Raw genomic sequence first — 20,225 nt, 5'->3', positions numbered from 1 at the left:
CGTTTATGCTCTCACGTGACGGTTTACCTTTTAAGAGATTGTCATGTTTGTGTCATTAGCCATGAACCATCGGATATTGACGTGGAAAGAAGCTCGTGACACGTTATTTCATCCTTATCGGTGTTCTCATGTCATACATATGTGAGCAATCATGCACATCATGGACAGATGAAAATGGAAATCATGACACAATAGTTTTTTGCTTTGCTTTACTTGGGTTGTCATGCGCTATCTTCATCCCCAATCACACACCAACTAGACATGTTTCCATTTTGTTTGTAATCTCCTTGATATTTCCTCTACGTGGAATGGTCACATTTGTATCAACAAAAATAAAATAGATAAAAATTAATTATGCAAGCAAGAAAAGTGTAAAAATAGATACTTTCAAACGAAGCACAACAAACGGCTGTCACAGTTGCTAGGAAAGCAAAGGCTCTATGGTTTACCAAAGGACATATGAGGTTTATATTTTCTTCTTTTAGAACAAAGAAAGGTAAGGTTTATCACTTCTACGATTTTGTGTCAAATGTAAGGCAAGCATGAGTAACTAATTGTTGGTGCAATAATTTGCCTCCTTGTGTTTTGGAGATTGTTGACAGAAACAAGCATGGACTGGTTTTTTTTACTAGCGCACATAGAGAGAAATAGTCCATGCAAGTCCGAGGAGAATACTATGTCCAGTGTTAAAGTTTGAAGAACTTCACCGAAGATTGTCTGTGTGGCAGAGAAGGAAGAGCTACATTTCCAGAAGTAATGAGAGCAAGAAGATTCTAGCGAAGGAATTGACCCCTTAAGATTATTGCTAACGCAAAGCAATATTTGTTCAGTTTGTCCGAGGAAGAATGACTGCAATCGAGAAGATTGAAGGCGAAATGAAGACGTAGCATTCTTTTGTTGTTCTTCTATCTCTTATTTGAGTCATAGGACCACCGTACTATTAAGAGGGGTATAGGTTCTCGAAGCTTAGGTCCGCTATGATACTTAGCCGAAACCTATGAAAGATTGAGAGAAATCTATTTGTTCTCCGAATGATTACTTGTAAGTAGAAGACGATGTTCTTTGGTGCTACATGATATATCCTTCGGACCGAGGAGTTAGCATTTATTGCTCCGCAAGAAATGTTACCGTTATGCTCAAAATCCTACCGCCGGCAACATGTCATTCGACCAATTGGCTGATCTGCGTGTCCAATTTTGTCATTTCCCATCAAGGAAGGGTGAAACTATAAATAGCCACCCCGCACCAACGTTGTCTGTTGGTTGCTCCACTTAAGATTCCGAGAAGATTGATTGACCATCCCCTCTCGAGAGATTTGAGTTTAAGATCCACCGAGAGAAAATCAAGAGCCAAAACTTAGACAGTGGTTGAGCATCACGGTAGATCTGAGTTAGAGTTCTTGTAACTATTACTCTTGATAGTTGCATTCTCTCTAGACGGATAGGTGTCGACTTGAGTGTCAAAGAGTAATTGTCTTCACCAAACAAAGTCTTCAGCAATCAAGAGTAATTATGGTTCATGAAGAAGTCTGTCAAAGGTTTGGAGATCGCTGACAAGTATCTACCACGAGTGAAATCAACCCGAGTTTGGTCAGCTTTGAGGTGAAGGAGAATAGGACGGAGATAGGTTTTCTCTTGTGTTCAATCACCAGTCCCTCCAACTAGATGTAGTCCTTTTGTAGAAGGGCGAACTGGTCTACCAAATCATCTATCGCCATCGAGCACCACTTGTGCATGCTATACTACCACATTCCTTTTTGTGGTTTACATTAGGTGCTTAGTCGCGATAGATATCTCTGATCTAATATGAGTTGTATTTTTTCTTCATTTGTGTTCTTCATGTTGTTCAGTATGTTTCAGTTTGTTGTTCTCGAGGTTGTTTGCTTGTATGTCCGTCTCTTTATTCTGTGGTTTTACATGGTCTCTTTATTTTGTTGTTTTACATGGTCATTCAACTTAGCTATATTCTGAGCAACATCTCACAATAGTTTGCATGCGTTCTGTGTTGCCTCTTGTCTCTCTTGTATTTCCACTCGTTCATATGTATCTTAGTTCATATGTACGTGTATTGTTCGCTCTCCCATGTTTTTCAGTCTGTCATCATACCATGTTACCATCATTATAGTTAAAGTAGTGAGCAACTATTCCCGTTCGATCATTTTGTCTTTCCTCGAAAGATTTGCCTAGCCATCATAGCACCGTATCTTTCAGATCTTTTCAGTGCATTTATCTTTAGTGCTTGATGTACCTAGTTATTTTTTTTGCTGTTTTGGGGTTCGGTTCAAAGTTTCAAAATAAATTTTGAATCTCCCATTCACCCTCCTCTGGTCGATATACTCTTGCTCCTAACAATTGGTATCAGAGGAAGGCCTCCCTGCCTCTATTTATTAAAGGTCTAACCGCCCTGGAGTTTTGAGTATGTTGCATGCAGGTAGATTCACGCACTCTGGTTGATTTCCCATCTTTGATGGAAATGACTATCTCTATTGTCAAGGTAGAATGAAGATCAAAATGCAAGCTATCAATGAAGAACTGTGGCAGATTGTGGAGAATGTTTATGTCATTCCGCATCCAGAAGCACCTACACCTAAGGATGAAGCTAACATTCGATTGGATGCACAAGCGAAGGATATCATATGTGACAACATCTCCAGAAACATTTTCATTCGATTCAGTAGCTAGAAACAGCCAAACAAATATGGGATGCCATAAAAACATTCATGAGGAATATGTTGCAAGAACGGATGCTCACGCTGATACGCTTCATGCCATGTTCGCTCACTTCTGAAGTCTTTGAAAGGAAATTGTCATGGAACTCACTGGTCGCTCGAGCAATATTTTCGATAGACTACATCAGTGTGGAGTTGAAGATATTACTAACAAAGATGTGGTCAACAAACTACGCTGCTCCCTTGATGAATCCTTCGACCCAATAGTTGGTGAGATTAAAAGAAGACCTGATTTTGAAGATCTTTGGTCACCAGAAATCATGGAGCTATTGCTTATTGATACATCTCTAGCGTATCTATAATTTTTGATTGTTTCATGCAATTATATTATCAATCTTGTATGCTTTATATGCAATTTTGTATAATTTTTGGGAATTAACCTATTAACCTAGTGCCCCATGCCAGTTCTATTTTTGACTATTTTTTATTGTTTCACAGAAAAACAATACGAAACAAAGTCCAAACACGATGAAAGTTTACGGTGATTTTTTCTGGACGAGAAGAGACCCCGGGAGCTTCAGGAGATGGCCAGAAGATGTACGAGAGGGACACAAGCTCACACGGCTCATCCCTAGGGGGGCGACACCTGAGCTTATGGGCCCCTCGTAACTACAATTGACCTAATTCCAACTCCATAAATTCCCTAAATTCTAGAAACCACCAGAGCAAGACCCGAAACAATTATTTCCGCTGCCGCAAGCCTCTATTCTTTCGCAATCACATCTGGAGGCCTCCGCCGATACTCTGGTGGAGGGGGAATCGATCACGGAGGGCCTCTACATCAACCTTGTTGCACCTCCAATGATTTGTGAGTAGTTCCCCACAGGACCTATGGGTCCATAGTGATTAGCTAGATGACACACTCTATCTCTCATTATGATTTTTAATACAATGTTCTCTTCGGAGATCAATATGATGCAATACTTTTGTGCGGTGTGTTTGTTGTGATCTGATGAATTGTGGGTTTATGATCAGATTATTCATTGAAACTAATTGAGTTATATTCTGAACTTTATTATGTGTGATTGTTATAGCTATGTAATGCTTTCCGATTTATGAGTTATCTTTGGCCAAGTTAATGATTAGATCTTCAGTGGAAATGGTGCATAGTAGTAGGTTCAATCTTGCGGTGTCCTCACCTCGTGATAGAAGCGGTAGCGAGGCACATATTTGTATTTTCGCTACTAAGGGTAAAGCAATGGGGTTTGATCATATTAGTTGATCTTAATTTGTCTACATTATGTCATCATGCTCGAAGCATTACTCAGTTTATTATGAAGTTAATACCTCAAGATGCATGCTGGAGAGCGATCGAGGGGTGGAGTAATAGTAGTAGATGTAGATGGATGTCGGTCTATTTGTCACGGACGTAATGCCTATGTACTGATCATGCCATAAATAGCATCATAACTATGCACTATTCTATCAATTGCCCAACAATATTTTTTTCACCCACCGTATCGTTATGCTTATGAGAGAGATGCCTCTAGTGAAAACTATGGCCCCGGGTCTATTTAAATCATATTACTAAAACCATAAATACCTTGCTATAATTTATTTACTTTTATTTTACTTTGCAATTTATATATCTCCTACTATCATTTTGATCCTTGCAATTAATGAGTACAAGGAGATTGACAACCCTCTTGCCCGCGTTGTGTGCAAGTATTTGCTTTTGTGTGTAGGTACTGCTAAAGGTTGTTTGGATAATCATCCTACTGGTTCGATAAACCTTGGTTCTTTACTAAGGGAAATACTTTTTGTTACTATATTACTTCACCCTTCTCCTTCAGGCAAATCCCAATGCATTCCACAAGTAGCAATTATACATCAAGAAATGATGGAGAAGGAAAAAGGTGAATCGGAATCTTCTTCAGAAGCCGAAGGATAAATCCTTCCTGTCTATGGTAGTTCACAAGAGAAGAAGATGATGTCGAAAATCAACACTCCATCACAAGAGGACTTGAAATGCTCACAAAGTGCCTCAACAACCTCAGGATACAGAATTTGTGCCTATATAATGCACCTGGGATGGATCATCAAGATCTTCAAGAAGATTATCACCTTTGAATACGAAGTGCTATAAGTGCAAACTCTATGGTCATTACATTGCCTGTTGTCCCATCTAGGAGTTGGATGTCAAGCGCAGCAAAAGATGGCATGCACTAAACTGCTCAAGATTCGTGCACACAAACCGTCATACTAAGCTCTCGAAGAAGAGTGAATCATCCACATCTTCTTCAATGAGACCATTCACTGACATTCATGCCAAATATATGATCGAATCCAACATGAAGAGGATATCTCAGCTGACTGGTGTATATGCTGGAATGACAATGGACTCCGAAGATGAAGTCTCAGAGTTCGAGTCAGGTGAAGATGAGTTCTACCAAAATCTAGGCCAAGGCAATGCATTTGTAGCATATGAGTCACCTGAATCATCAAACAATTCAGATATCGATTACGATGCGTTAAGTGGTGACAAGCCTATTGCACTCTGCCTCATGGCAAAAGATTCAAGAGATCAAGTATCATGAAAACGCGAAAAATCCATTGACCTACATATAGTCTCTCCATAGAATGTTAAAATGGCTAAATCTCAATAAGATGCTCTTGAGAGACTTGAGAAAAACCTTAGGAAATCTGAAGCCTTGTTGGTCGAAGAGATGGAGAAGAATTCAAGAGCTGAATGAAGAGCACAAAGCTCTTTATTCAACCCTCGATGAACTTTCCAATCGTTATAATTCTCTTTCAGTCAATTATGAGTGTTTATCGGATGATCTCCTAACTAGGAATCAAGAACTCGAATCACTAGAAGTTTCTTATGATGAGCTTGTGAAAGAAAAGGCTTCTCTCTTCGCCAAGAAAACTGAAAAACTTCCTGATGATTTTGTGCCTCCGTGCCTAAATTGTTTAGAGTGCAACAATGCTGACTCCACTACTGAAACATCTGTTGCTACCACCGAAAGAGGTGTAACTACAATGAATGGTGAATCTAACCCCTCTTTGGAGGAATTTGTTGCAATATCTGATGAAAATTCCAGGTTGAAGAACTTGCTTGAGACAGACATGCTAAAAATCCTCAAGGGGCATCAAACTCTATGTGATGTGCTCAAGAAGTCTATTCTGCATGAAAATCCCAGAAAGGAAGGATTGGTTTTCGAGAGAAAACTCAATGCATATGGAACATACTGGACCTTCGAGCAATATTCTCGAACAAGTTGGGTTCTTGCCAAGAGCAAAACTCTCGGCTCCACTACTTTCGGGATATGATTGTTCCATTCCCGTTGACATTGATGAGTCTAACGACTCAAACTGCAAATTCTTCAAACAATAGAATTGTAAGGTATTTGCTCGGTATGTCAGAACTAACTGCAGAATAGGTTCACCCAAGAAGCAACTCTGGGTGAAGAAATCCATCATCGGTAACCTCTCTGTTTCTGCTAACTTGACCATGCAGGGCAATTCTCTTCGAGGTGATGAATATCACTCACAGAGCGAAGCTACATATCCTTCAAAAGGGAACTAGTTGAACTCTCGTTAGAAGGATTAAATGCGTACTTCTTCAAATCATTATGTTCATGTTTCTGGAAACAACTTTAATGCATATTCATATGATTACACTCGAACTACACAGGTGAACTCCAGAGGAAACCAAAAGAAAACATCTCTTGTTCGACCGAGACAAATGAGGTCTCCACTTACCACAGAAGTGTGGGTGGTGAAATCCAACTAACCCTTCTTGTAGGAACTGTCTCAGGGACATCTAATGTCTATCCTTAGCCCTGTGACTTAATTGTTGGTGCTTGTTTTTGCTCGTTCGTTTTTCTTTCTATGTTGGTTTGTTCTCGTCGTGTTGAGTTCTTTCTGTTTCCCCTCGTGCCTTTCATTGGTTCTTATGTTTTGTTCGATGAACACCTCATTCAGAGCTATTTATCTCTTTCCGCTTTCTGGTTGAGTGAATTTTTTCAGATTGATCAGTGCAAAGGTGTCATGATGTTTCGACGAGATAGCTATCATTTTCTGTGGAAGTCGACTTTGACGATCCAACTACGAACGTGCGAAGATGTCGCGCCTTAGCAATCGCTAAACCAACTCCGAGAGGTTATTGACCACGTTGGAGCACGATCAACCTAGCCACGAGGGTCTATTTCCTGTAAGCAAACAAAGAGCAAGCAAGAAACTGAGGTTGCAATCTGGATATTGCAAATATAAGAGGAAAGCTTTATTAATCAAGTGGGGTTATGTGACATCTTGGTCTAGTCGTTGAACACAAACGAAGGACGCGAGTTGCAGCTATGGCGAACTTTAATCTAAACAAAACCCAAGTCTAAAATGATAACCAAAGGGCTGTATTTATAGGGAGACAAGAGGAATTTCGTCCATCCTTGGCAAGGTGGAACCAAATTATGTCCTAAGTCGTTTTCCCTATTAATACGGACTCTAAAACCAGCTGATTAAGTGTATTTCAAAATTACATGGGCCTGGCCCAAAAATAAGGTGACGCGACACCTATATTAAGTTATGGACAAAATTTATGAAAGGCCATCTTGTATATTTCGTCCATGTACTCGTATGTCATTATGGTGGCTCCAAAGTGCTGAAAACTCCACCAGAAACTCCGTTCTGGTTCCCTTTGCACGCGTCATCATCTCCATGCTTCATCATGCTCCAATGTTCATCCTTCTTGTCCATGTTAGGCCCTTCATTTGTAAGCAAAACAAATGTATCCAATTTAGGCAGTGATACCCTCCAACATATCTATAATTTATGAAGTATTCATGCCATGTTTACAACAATTTTATATGGTTTTAGTGCACTTTTATATGATTTAAATGGAACTAATGCAGACTGACGATGTTTTTAGCAGAACTACCGTGGTGTTGTTTTTTTTGTGCAGAAATAAAAGTTCTCGGAATGGGCTAAAAATTTACGGAGATTTTTTAAGGAAAAAAAGAGACCACCGAAGCTTCAAGGAAGGAGCATAAGACCCACGAGGACACGACAAGATCACAGGGCGCGGGTCCCCCAAGGGAGCGCCTACTGAGCTCTCACTTCCTCGTGGGCCCCATAACATGAAACCGACCCCAAAAATTCCTATAAATACGAAAAAACCCCAAAACAAACCAATAACTTCCACTCCGCCGCCGCAAGCCTCTGTACTGAAGAGAACTCATCTAGAGGCCTTCTCTGCACCTTGCCGGAGGGGTAAATCAGCGCTGGAGGCCATCTTCATCATCCCGGCAGTCTCCATGATGAGGAAGGAGTACTTCATCCTCAGGGCTGAGGGTACGTACTAGTAGCTATGTGTTTGATCTCTCTCTCTCTCTATCTCTCTCTCGTGTTCTTGATCCAGCGTGATCTTGATGTAACCATGGGCTTTGTTAATATAGTCGGATCATATGGTGATTTCCCCTCTCTTCTTGTTGTGATGAATTGAGTCTTGCTCTTTGAGGTTTCATTATGTTGGATTGAATATTGGATTTGAGATTACTTGATGTATGTCTTGCATGTGGATACTCGCGGTGATAATGGGGTATTCTATCGAGTTACTTGATGTATGTTTTGGTATTCAACTTGCGGATTATCATGACATTGGGATAATCTATGCATAAGGGTTGATACATGTTTTCACCCTATGTTCTCTGATAGAAACTTTGTAGTGATTCTTTTTCGCACGTTGAGGGATTTTTATACGATTCAATTATGTTAGCATTGTTGCGAGATTGCACTAGTGAAAGTATGAACCCTAGGATTTGGTTCTAAGCATTGAAATATTGTTTGTGCTCCGTTTTATCACTTGCTACCTTACTTTTTTTTCAGATTACAAAAACCCATATGTACTATCCATACTACACTTGTATCACCATCTCTTCGGCGAACTAGTGTACCTATACAATTGACCATTGTATTGGGTGTGTTGGGGACATAAGAGATTTCTTGTATTTGATTCCAGGTTTGTTTAAGAGAGATCATCTTCATCCTATGCCTCCCACGGATTGATAAACCTTAGGTCATCCACTTGAGGGAAATTTGATGTTGTCCTACAGAATTCTGCACTTGGAGGCCCAACAACATCTACAAGAATAAAAGTTGCATAGTAGACATCAAGCTCTTTTCTGGTGTTGTTGCCAGGGAGATGAGTGTTTGAAGGTATATCTTTAGATCTTGCAATTGAATCTTTTAGTTTATTGTTTATTTACTAGTTTGGTTTATAAAAGAAAACTACAAAAATGGAATTGAGGTTGCCTCAAATGCTTTATCTTGATAATGTCTTTCTTGAAAACGATGAATCGGAAAATTGTGCCGAAGTGTTAGAAGAAGAATTCAATAAAATGTCTAGCATAAAATTCTTGAATGATAAGCATGATTACAATGTTGTTAGTATGCTTGCTATGAATATCCATGAAACTAATGTTGATTGCACTAGTCATGGTAAAAAGGTTTCTTATAAGCATGTCAATTTTTGTGGAGTGCGTAAACTTTGCAAAGACATGCCTTATAGGGATGATATATTTTGTAAGAAGCATAAACATGAAAAAACCAATTGGTGGCTTAAAGTGATAGATGAATTTGCTACAAAATTATGTTCTCTTTATCCCATTACTCATGAACTTTGCAATAAAGTTGGTCATCTTAATTTTCAATGCATGCTTTTGCATGATCGAATCATGGCCAAATATTGTAATAACTTAATCACCCTTGAACTTTATAATGAATTTTGTTTATTTTTGGGGTGTGAAGAATTGTCACATAAAAATAGTTGGTTTGAAGCATTCATATTCACAGACTATACGGAAACTAGTCTACATGAAATCTATATGTTTTGTGTGGTAAACTGTAATGAGAATGCTTATATTGCCAACTATAGAAAGACAGGAAAACCAATAGAATATAAAAGGAATACTTATGAAATGGTAAAGATTTCCACTTTCCCTCCTATTGTCTCTTGTGATGAAATAGGAGACGAGAAGGAGCTTCCTACCCGACCAATCAGAAAAATTGATTGAACCCACACATAATGTGGCGAAGAAGAAGAATAAGAAAAGAAGGAGAGGCAAAGGTAAATAGGTATCTATCGCAAATGATGTTGATCCTATTATTGTTGTGCCTCATGAGAATGAATCAAAAATAATTGTGGAAGATGATACACTTGATGATGATATTGTTTTTTGGTCTTATGGCACAATGTCCGAAGGAACTATTGAAGATGATTCTGTTATACGTATTACTTGTTGCGATAATTATGATTGGGAACATAGTGACACTTCTTATAATCTTGAAAATGTTTTTGGCCCCAACTTGGAAAATTATGATGATAGTAATTGTTATAGTATTGGTGCTATTCATGCTATTAATGATAAGAGTGATTATGCTAATGATATGCAAAACCACAAGGTTGGGGATGCTATGTTTGATGATAATGACATGTTTGAGAATTTATTTGCTGCAATTAATGTTCATCCTAAGCTTGGGGGTTCTATTCTTAATGAAGATGATCTTTTTAGTCCCCCTACTTTCAATGATCAAATTTGTTATGATGATTGCATGCCTCCTATTTATGATGATTACAATATTATTTATGCAAGTAGGTTTGGAAGAGTGTCAACTTTAGATAATAATTATCCCACTGTTTTAAAGGGTGTTGAATATTATTATTATAATAAAATTGGATTTGGAGAGGTCATGACTTTATTTAGTAATGATTCCACTATCTCAGAAGAGTTTTCAATTGATTATGATGAGAAGAAAGTTGCTAATTATGATGATTATCTTGATGATACTTATGTTATAAAAAGTAGTGATAATTATTATTATAAAACTTGTCATAATTACGAATACCCTGTTACTGAACATTACTCTTTTCATGTGGAAACAATTTATAGTATTCGAGTTTCATATGATACTCCCACTCCTATGAATGAGAAGAAATTTGCTTATGTACGTGGAGAGTAATACTTTTTCTATGCTTGTGGATCATGAAAAGAATGCTTCATGTGATAGCTATATTGTTGAATTCATTCATGATGCTACTGAAAATTATTATGAGAGAGGAACATATGCTTTTACATATCTCACTAATATCAAGTTCCCTCTCTATGTGTTGAAAGCTTTGAAGTCATGCTTGTCTTACCTTCCTATGCTAGTTGATTCTTGTTCCCATAAGTTCTTTGCTCACAAAATCCCTATGCATAGGAAGTGTGTTAGGCTTAAATGTGCTTCCCAGGTGATTCATTATGCTCTCTTGCATGTTTCAATTCCTATTATTATGTGAGCATCATTGAAATCATCATGCCTAACTAAAAAGACATTAAAGAAAAGCGCTTGTTGGGAGACCACCCAATATTTAGCTAGTGTTCTTGAGAAATGGCCGGGTCTAGCCCATTCCTCAAAAGATGTTTTTACAGGATCCCTATCCACAACAATTTTTTACTTCTGGTTCCGGCGAACGAATAATCATTAAGTCCTCCTCTTTCGGACAAGACATACAAAGAGACCCGCCAACTGTCTTTTTAGTGAATCTTTGAAAGATATATATTTTGTGTGTTCACATGATTAATCTACTATAGTAATCATGTTTTATAGATTTTGTTTCAATAAAGTACCAAGTAAAGCATGTGGGATAGTGTGGATGATAGTTGAATTGATTCTGTGCAAAAACAGAAACTTTTGCGCCCACTGCTGGAATTACTATAATTCACTGGGATGTGATAAAATTCTGAAGTTTTTACACATGATTTATATAAAAAAATCCTACGTTTTCCTAAGTTTTAAGTATTTTTGGAGTAACATAAGTATGGTGTTTGTTCAAATCATTACAGACTATCCTGTTTTTGACAGATTATGTTTTCAATGCATAGTTTGCTTGTTTTTATAGTTTCTATGGCTTATATTGGTCAATATAAATTGGAAATGACAAAGTAAAGTAATAATTATGCAAGAACAATTATGAATATTCTCTTGACAGTACCAAAGTGAATGATTTGCTCTTTATCATACTAACCTATCTCACGAAGTTCGATTGAGTTTTGTGTGATCGAAGTTTTCAAGTTTTGGGTGAGATATCTATATGAGGAGAATAAGGAGTGAAAATACCCAATATTGGGGACCCAAGACACCCCAAGGTAATATTCAAGGAAGACCCAAACGTCCAAGCTTGAGGATGCCCCGGAAGGCGGGCATCCCCTCTTTCGTCTTCAACATTATCAGTAACCTCACTTGGAGCTATATTTTTATTTGTCACATGATATAGTTTTGCTTGGAGCCTCATTTTATTTTGTTGAGATTTACTTGTTGTTATTTAGAATAATGCTGGTATCTTTTATTTCAATAAAAGTGTCAAGTATAGCCTTTACCATGCTCAATTTGCAAATGTATGTGTTGCTATTTGAAAATAGAAAGTTTCCTGTTATGTCTTGAATATTCTTGAATAGTCAGAACATGATAAAATCTTGAAATTTTTACATAGTAAGCTATGATAAATTTTCTAGTTTTTAGTAATTTTTTAGAATTTTTTGAGTTAAAGAAGCATGGATATTTCTTCATCCTTTACAGATCGTTCTATTTAGACCGATTGCTGTTATGTTTGCATTGTTTGCTTGTTTAATGATTCTATTTGAGGCATTTAGTATGCAATGTTAAATAATAATTTTAGTGATTTTCTACAGTAGACAATGTTAAGGTTTTGAGTTGATTTATAGTATCTTTTGTCACGAGTTCTTGTTGAGTTTTGTGTGGATGAAATTTTTAAGATTTAGGAGAAACCATGATATGATATTAATTAAGCAGACACAAGAGTTCAAGCCTGGGGATGCCCAAGGCATCTCAAGTTAATATTCCAAGAAGTCTCAAGCATCTAAGCTTGGACCTTTATTCTTCAACAACTATCAATTAGTTTTGGTTGAGCCTAAGTTTTTATTTATTCACATGATATGTGCTATTCTTGGATGCCCTTTTATTTTTGTTTGTTGTTTGAATAAAATACTTAGATCTGAATGTTTTAAATTAGAGAGAGTCCTCACATAGCTACTTAGTTATTTAACTTCTCATTGATTTTCACTTATATCTTTTTGAGTAGTTTGTCATTTACTCTTGTGCTTCACTTACTCCCTCCGTTCCGAATTACTTATCTTGGATTTGTCTAGATACGGATGTATCTAGACTCATTTTAGTGCTAGATACCTCCGTATCTAGACAAATCTAAGACAAGTAATTCGGAATGGAGGGAGTATATCCTAAGAGTAAATTTTTGAATGAATTGAATACCATGAACTTGAAAATATATGTGCTTTGTATACTTGTCTATTGCCCAGTAGTAGTTTCACATTAAGTTTATAAAGTAAAATCTATTGAAGTTTGACAATCACAATATTGGTCATACAAGAAATTCATGAATGATTAGTATATGAAAGAGAAATTTTACATACAATTATATTATGTTGGACATCTTTTATGATTGTGATTACCCATTAATTATTTTCAACCTTGATCAAATTAGTTGAAGTTGGACAAGGAAGACAACATAATGAGTTATGTTTGGACTAAGAATATAGGTTGTTAAGTTTCAAGAGAATGCACTGTTTGAACCATAACTAGTAAATTGACTGCTACTTTATCAAGATGAATTTTATGAGAAAGAGTTGTTGTTTATGATGCTAGAAAAAGTGATTGAGGAAGTCCTGCATTAGGGGGTCTCCGGACAGCCGGACTATATCTTTCGGCCGGACTGTTAGACTATGAAGATACAAGATTGAAGACTTCGTCTCGTGTCCGAATGGGACTCTACTTGGCGTGGAAGGCAAGCTAGGCAATACGGATATGTATATCTCCTCCTTTGTAACCGACCTTGTGTAACCATAGCCCTCTCCGGTGTCTATATAAACCGGAGGGTTTTAGTCCGTAGGACAACATACAATCATACCATAGGCTAGCTTCTAGGGTTTAGCCTCTCCGATCTTGTGGTAGATCTACTCTTGTACTACCCATATCATCAATATTAATCAAGAAGGACGTAGGGTTTTACCTCCATCAAGAGGGCCCGAACCTGGGTAAAACATCATGTTCCCTGCCTCATGTTACCATCCGCCATAGACGCATAGTTCGGGACCCCCTACCCGAGATCCGCTGGTTTTGACACCGACATTGGTGCTTTCATTAAGAGTTCCTCCGTGTCGTTGCCGTTAGGCTTGATGGCTCCTACTATCATCGATAGCGATGCAGTCCAGGGTGAGACTTTCCTCCCCGGATAGATCTTTGTGTTCGGCGGCTTTGCACCGCGGGCCAATTCGCTTGGCCATCTGGAGCAGATTGAAAGCTACGCCCCTGGCCACCAGGTCATGTTTGGAAGCTTAAACTACATGGCCGATGTCCGCGGAGACTTGATCTTTGATGGATTCGAGCCTCTGCCTTGTGCGTCACGCGGTCATGATGAGTACGATTTAGCTCTACCATCAGACAATGTTCAGGAGATCGCACCGACAGCCGCTCCGACCCTCAATTTGGAGCCAGTTGCGCCATCCATGGACGGGTGGATGGACCCCGCCATGGAGGCCTTACCCTCAGCGGCGATCGAGCTGAACATCGACCTTACCTTGCACGAGAGACGTATTGTTAAACTGCCAGATCTTTCTCCGGCCACGGACTCCGAACTGCCTGCGGCCGATCCTATTGAATCCGATTGGGCGCCAATCATGGAGTTTACCTCCGCGGATATTTTTCAGCACTCGCCCCTTGGCGACATACTGAACACATTAAGGTCCCTCTCCTTGTCAAGAGGATCCTGGCCGAACTATGTCCGGCAGGATTGGGATGCGGATGACGAAGAAATTCGCCGCCCACCCACCACCCACTTAGTAGCCACTGTCGATGACTTAACCGACATGCTCGACCTCGACTCCGAAGACATCAACGGTATGGGCGACTGAAGGAAATATGCCCTACAGGCAATAATAAAGTTATTATTTATTTCCTTATTTCATGATAAATGTTTATTATTCATGCTAGAATTGTATTAACCGGAAACATAGTACATGTGTGAATACATAGACAAACAGAGTGTCACTAGTATGCCTCTACTTGACTAGCTCGTTAATCAAAGATGGTTATGTTTCCTAACCATAGACAAAGAGTTGTTATTTGATTAACGGGATCACATCATTGGGAGAATGATGTGATTGACTTGACCCATTCCGTTAGCTTAGCACTCGATCGTTTAATATGTTGCTATTGCTTTCTTCATGACTTATACATGTTCCTATGACTATGAGATTATGCAACTCCCGTTTACCGGAGGAACACTTTGTGTGCTACCAAACGTCACAACATAACTGGGTGATTATAAAGGAGCTCTACAGGTGTCTCCAAAGGTACATGTTGGGTTGGCGTATTTCGAGATTAGGATTTGTCACTCCGATTGTCAGAGAGGTATCTCTGGGCCCTCTCGGTAATGCACATCACATAAGCCTTGCAAGCATTGCAACTAATGAGTTAGTTGCGAGATGATGTATTACGAAACGAGTAAAGAGACTTGCCGGTAACGAGATTGAACTAGGTATTGAGATACCGACGATCGAATCTCGGGCAAGTAACATACCAATGACAAAGGGAACAAAGTATGTTGTTATGCGGTTTGACCGATAAAGATCTTCGTAGAATATGTGGGAGCCAATATGAGCATCCAGGTTCCGCTCTTGGTTATTGACTAGCGACATGTCTCGGTCATGTCTACATTGTTCTCGAACCCGTAGGGTCCGCACGCTTAAGGTTTCGATGACAGTTATATTATGAGTTTATGAGTTTTGATGTACCGAAGGAGTTCGGAGTCCCGGATGAGATCGGGGACATGACGAGGAGTCTCGAAATGGTCGAGACGTAAAGACTGATATATTGGACGACTATATTTGGACATCGGAAAGGTTCCGAGTGGTTCGGGTATTTTTCGGAGTACCGGGGAGTTACGGGAATACGGGGGAAGAAGTATATGGGCCTTATTGGGCTTTAGGGGAGAAGAAGAGGCAGGCCGCGCGCCCCCCCATTGACTAGTCCGAATTGGACTAGGGGGAGGGGCGGCGCCCCTTCCTTCCTTCTCTTCCCTCTTCCCCTTCCTTGTCTCCTACTCCTACTACTTGGAAGGATTCCTAGTTGGACTAGGAAAAGGGGAATCCTACTCCGGGTGGGAGTAGGACTCCCCTAGGGCGCACCATAGAGAGGGCCAACCCTCCCCTCCTCCACTCCTTTATATACGGGGGCAGGGGGCACCCCATAGACACACAAGTTGATCTTCAAGATCGTTCTCTTAGCCGTGTGCGGTGCCCCCCTCCACCATAGTCCTTGATAATATTGTAGTGGTGCTTAGGCGAAGCCCTGCGACAGTAGAACATCAAGATCGTCACCACGCCGTCGTGCTGACAGAACTCTTCCCCGACACTTTGTTGGATCGGAGTTCGGGGATCGTCATCGAGCTGAACGTGTGCTAGAACTCGGAGGTGCCGTAGTTTCGGTGCTTGATCGGTCGGGCCGTGAAGACGTACGACTACATCAACCGTGTTGTCATAACGCTTCCGCTGTCAGTCTACGAGGGTACATAGACTACACTCTCCCCTCTCGTTGCTATGCATCACCATGATCTTGCGTGTGCGTAGGAATTTTTTTGAAATTACTACGTTCCCCAACAGTGGCATCCGAGCCAGGTTTTATGCATTGATGTAATATGCATGAGTAGAACACAAGTGAGTTGTGGGCGATATAAGTCATACTGCTTACCAGCATGTCATACTTTGGTTCGGCGGTATTGTTGGATGAAGCGGCCCAGACCGACATTACGCGTACGCTTACACGAGACTGGTTCTACCGACATGCTTTGCACACAGGTGGCTGGCGGGTGTCAGTTTCTCCAACTTTAGTTGAACCGAGTGTGGCTACGCCTGGTCCTTGCGAAGGTTAAAACAACACCAACTTGACAAACTATCATTGTGGTTTTGATGCGTAGGTAAGATTGGTTCTTGCTAAGCCCGTAGCAGCCACGTAAAACTTGCAACAACAAAGTAGAGGACGTCTAACTTGTTTTTGCAGGGCATGTTGTGATGTGATATGGTCAAGATGTGATGAGATATAAGTTGTTGTATGAGATGATCATGTTTTGTTGAAGTTATCGGCAACTGGCAAAATCCTTATGGTTGTCTCTCTATTGCATAAGATGCAAGCGCCAAATAATTGCTTTACTTTATCGCTATGCGATAGCAATAGTTGCAAGAGCAATTGTTGGCGAGACGACCATGTAACGACACATTGATATAGATCAAGATGATGGAGATCATGGTGTCATGCCGGTGACGATAGAGATCATGACAGTACTTTGGAGATGGAGATCAAAGGCGCAAGATGATCATGGCCATATCATGTCACATATTTTGATTGCATATGATGTTTATCTTTTATACATCTTATTTTGCTTAGTTCGACAGTAGCTTTATAAGATGATCTCTCACTAAATTTCAAGTTATAAGTGTTCTCCTTGAGTATGCACCGTTGCGAAAGTTCTTCGTGCCGAGACACCACGTGATGATCGGGTGTGATAGGCTCTACGTTCAAATACAACGGGTGCAAAACAGTTGCACACGTGGAATACTCAAGTTAAACTTGACGAGCCTAGCATATACAGATATGGTCTCGGAACACTGGAGACCGAAAGGTCGAGCGTGAATCATATAGTAGATATGATCAACATAGTGATGTTCACCATTGAAACTACTCCATCTCACGTGATGATCGGACATGGTTTAGTTGATATGGATCACGTGATCACTTACAAGATTAGAGGGATGTCTGTCTAAGTGGGAGTTCTTAAGTAATATGATTAATTGAACTTTAATTATCATGAACTTAGTCCTGGTAGTATTAGCATATCTATGTTGTAGATCAATAGCTCGCGATATTGCTCCCTGTTTAATTTTTATATGTTCCTAGAGAAAACTAAGTTGAAAAATGTTAGTAGCAATGATGCGGATTGGATCCGTGATCTGAGGATTATCCTCATTGCCGCACAGAAGAATTATGTCCTTGATGCACCGCTAGGTGACAGACCTATTGCAGGAGCAGATGCAGCCGTTCTGAACGTCTGGCTAGCTCAATATGATGACTACTTGATAGTTTAGTGCACCATGCTTACCGGCTTAGAATCGGGACTTCAAAGACGTTTTGAACGTCATGGAACATATGAGATGTTCCAGGAGTTGAAGTTAATATTTCAAGCAAATACCCGAGTGTAGAGATATGAAGTCTCCAACAAGTTCTATAGCTAAAAGATGGAGGAGAATAGCTCAAGGAGTGAGCATGTGCTCAGATTGTCTGGGTACTACAATCGCTTGAATCAAGTGGGAGTTAATCTTCCAGATAAAATAGTGATTGACAGAATTCTCTAGTCACCATCACCAAGTTAGTAGAACTTCGTGATGAACTATAATATGCAAGGGATAACGGAAACGATTCCCAAGCTCTTCGTGATGCTGAAATCGACGAAGGTAGAAATCAAGAAATGCATCAAGTGTTGATGGTAAACAAAACCACTAGTTTCAAGTAAAGGGACAAAGGGAAGAAAGGGGAACTTCAAGAAGAACGACAAGCAAGTTGCTGCTCAGGTGAAAAACCCAAGTCTGGACCTAAGCCTGAAACTGAGTGCTTCTACTGCAAAGGGACTGGTCACTGGAAGCGGAACTACCCCAAGTAATTGGCGGATAAGAAGGATGGCAAAGTGAACATAGGTATTGATGTGTACTTTACTAGTGTTTATAGCAACCCCTCAGTATTTGATACTAGTTCAGTTGCTAAGAATAGTAACTCGAAATGGGAGTTGCAGAATGAACAGAGACTAGTTAAGGGTGAAGTGACGATGTGTATTGGAAGTGGTTCCAAGATTGATATGATCATCATCACACACTCCCTATACTTTCGGGATTAGTGTTGAACCTAAAATAAATGTTATTTAGTGTTTGCGTTGAGCATGAATATGATTGGATCATGTTTATTGCAATACGGTTATTCATGTAAACTAGAGAATAATTGTTGTTCTGTTTACATGAATAAAACCTTCTATGGTCATACACCCAATGAAAATGGTTTGTTGGATCTCGATCGTAGTGATACACATTTTCATAACATTGAAGCCAAAAGATGCAAAGTTAATAATGATAGTGCAACTTATTTGTGGCACTGCCGTTTAGGTCATATTGGTGTAAAGCGCATGAAGAAAATCCATGCTGATGGGCTTTTGGAATCACTTGATGCTTGTGAACCATGCCTCATGGGCAAGATGACTAAGACTCTGTTCTCCGGAACAATGGAGCGAGCAACAGATTTGTTGGAAATCATACATACTGATGTATGTGGTCCGATGAGTATTGAGGCTCGTGACAGGTATCATTATTTTCTGATCTTCACAGATGATTTGAGAATATATGAGTATATCTACTTGATGAAACACAAGTCTGAAATATTTGAAAAGTTCAAAGAATTTCAGAGTGAAGTGGAGAATCATCATAACAAAAATAAAAGTTTCTACGATATGATCGCGGAAGTAAAATATTTGAGTTACGAGTTTGGCCTTCAGTTAAAACAATGTGAAATAGTTTCACTACTCACGCCACGTGGAACACCACAGTGTAATGGTGTGTCCGAATGTCGTAACCGTGCTTTATTAGATATGGTGCGATCTATGATGTCTCTTACTGATTACCACTATCATTTTGGGGTTATGCATTAGAGACAGCTACATTCACGTTAAATAGGGCACCATCTAAATCCGTTGAGACGACACCGTATGAACTATGGTTTGGAAAGAAACCTAAGCCGTCGTCTCCTAAAGTTTGAGGTTGCAATGCTTATGTGAAAAAGTTTCAACTTGATAAGCTCAAACCCAAATCGGAGAAGTGCGTCTTCATAGGATACCCAAAAGAAAATGTTGGGTACACCTTCTATCACAGATCCGAAGGCAAGATATTCATTGCTGAGAATGGATCCTTTCTAGAGAAGGAGTTTCTCTCGAAAGAAGTGAGTGGGAGGAAAGTAGAACTTGATGAGGTAACTGTACCTGCTCCCTTATTGGAAAGTAGTTCATCACAGAAATCTGTTCCTGTGACTACTACACCAATTAGTGAGGAAGCTAATGATGATGATCATGTAACTTCAGATCAAGTTACTACCGAACCTCGTAGGTAAACCAGAGTGAGATCCACACCAGAGTGGTACGCTAATCCTGTTCTGGAGGTCATGTTACTTGACCATGACGAGCCTACGAACTATGAGGAAGCGATGATGAGCCCAAATTCCACGAAATTGCTTGAGGCCATGAAATCTGAGATGAGATCCATGTATGAGAACAAAGTATGGACTTTGATTGACTTGCCCATTGATCGGTGAGCCACTGAGATTAAATGGATCTTCAAGAGGAAGACGGACGCTAATAGTAGTGTTACTATCTACAAAGCTCGACTTGTCGCAAAAG

This window comes from Triticum urartu, chromosome 7 (genome assembly GCF_003073215.2).
Source record: "Triticum urartu cultivar G1812 chromosome 7, Tu2.1, whole genome shotgun sequence".
Classification (NCBI taxonomy): Eukaryota; Viridiplantae; Streptophyta; class Magnoliopsida; order Poales; family Poaceae; genus Triticum; species Triticum urartu.
The sequence above is the reverse complement of the archived record's forward strand: the minus strand, read 5'-3'. Positions refer to the sequence as shown.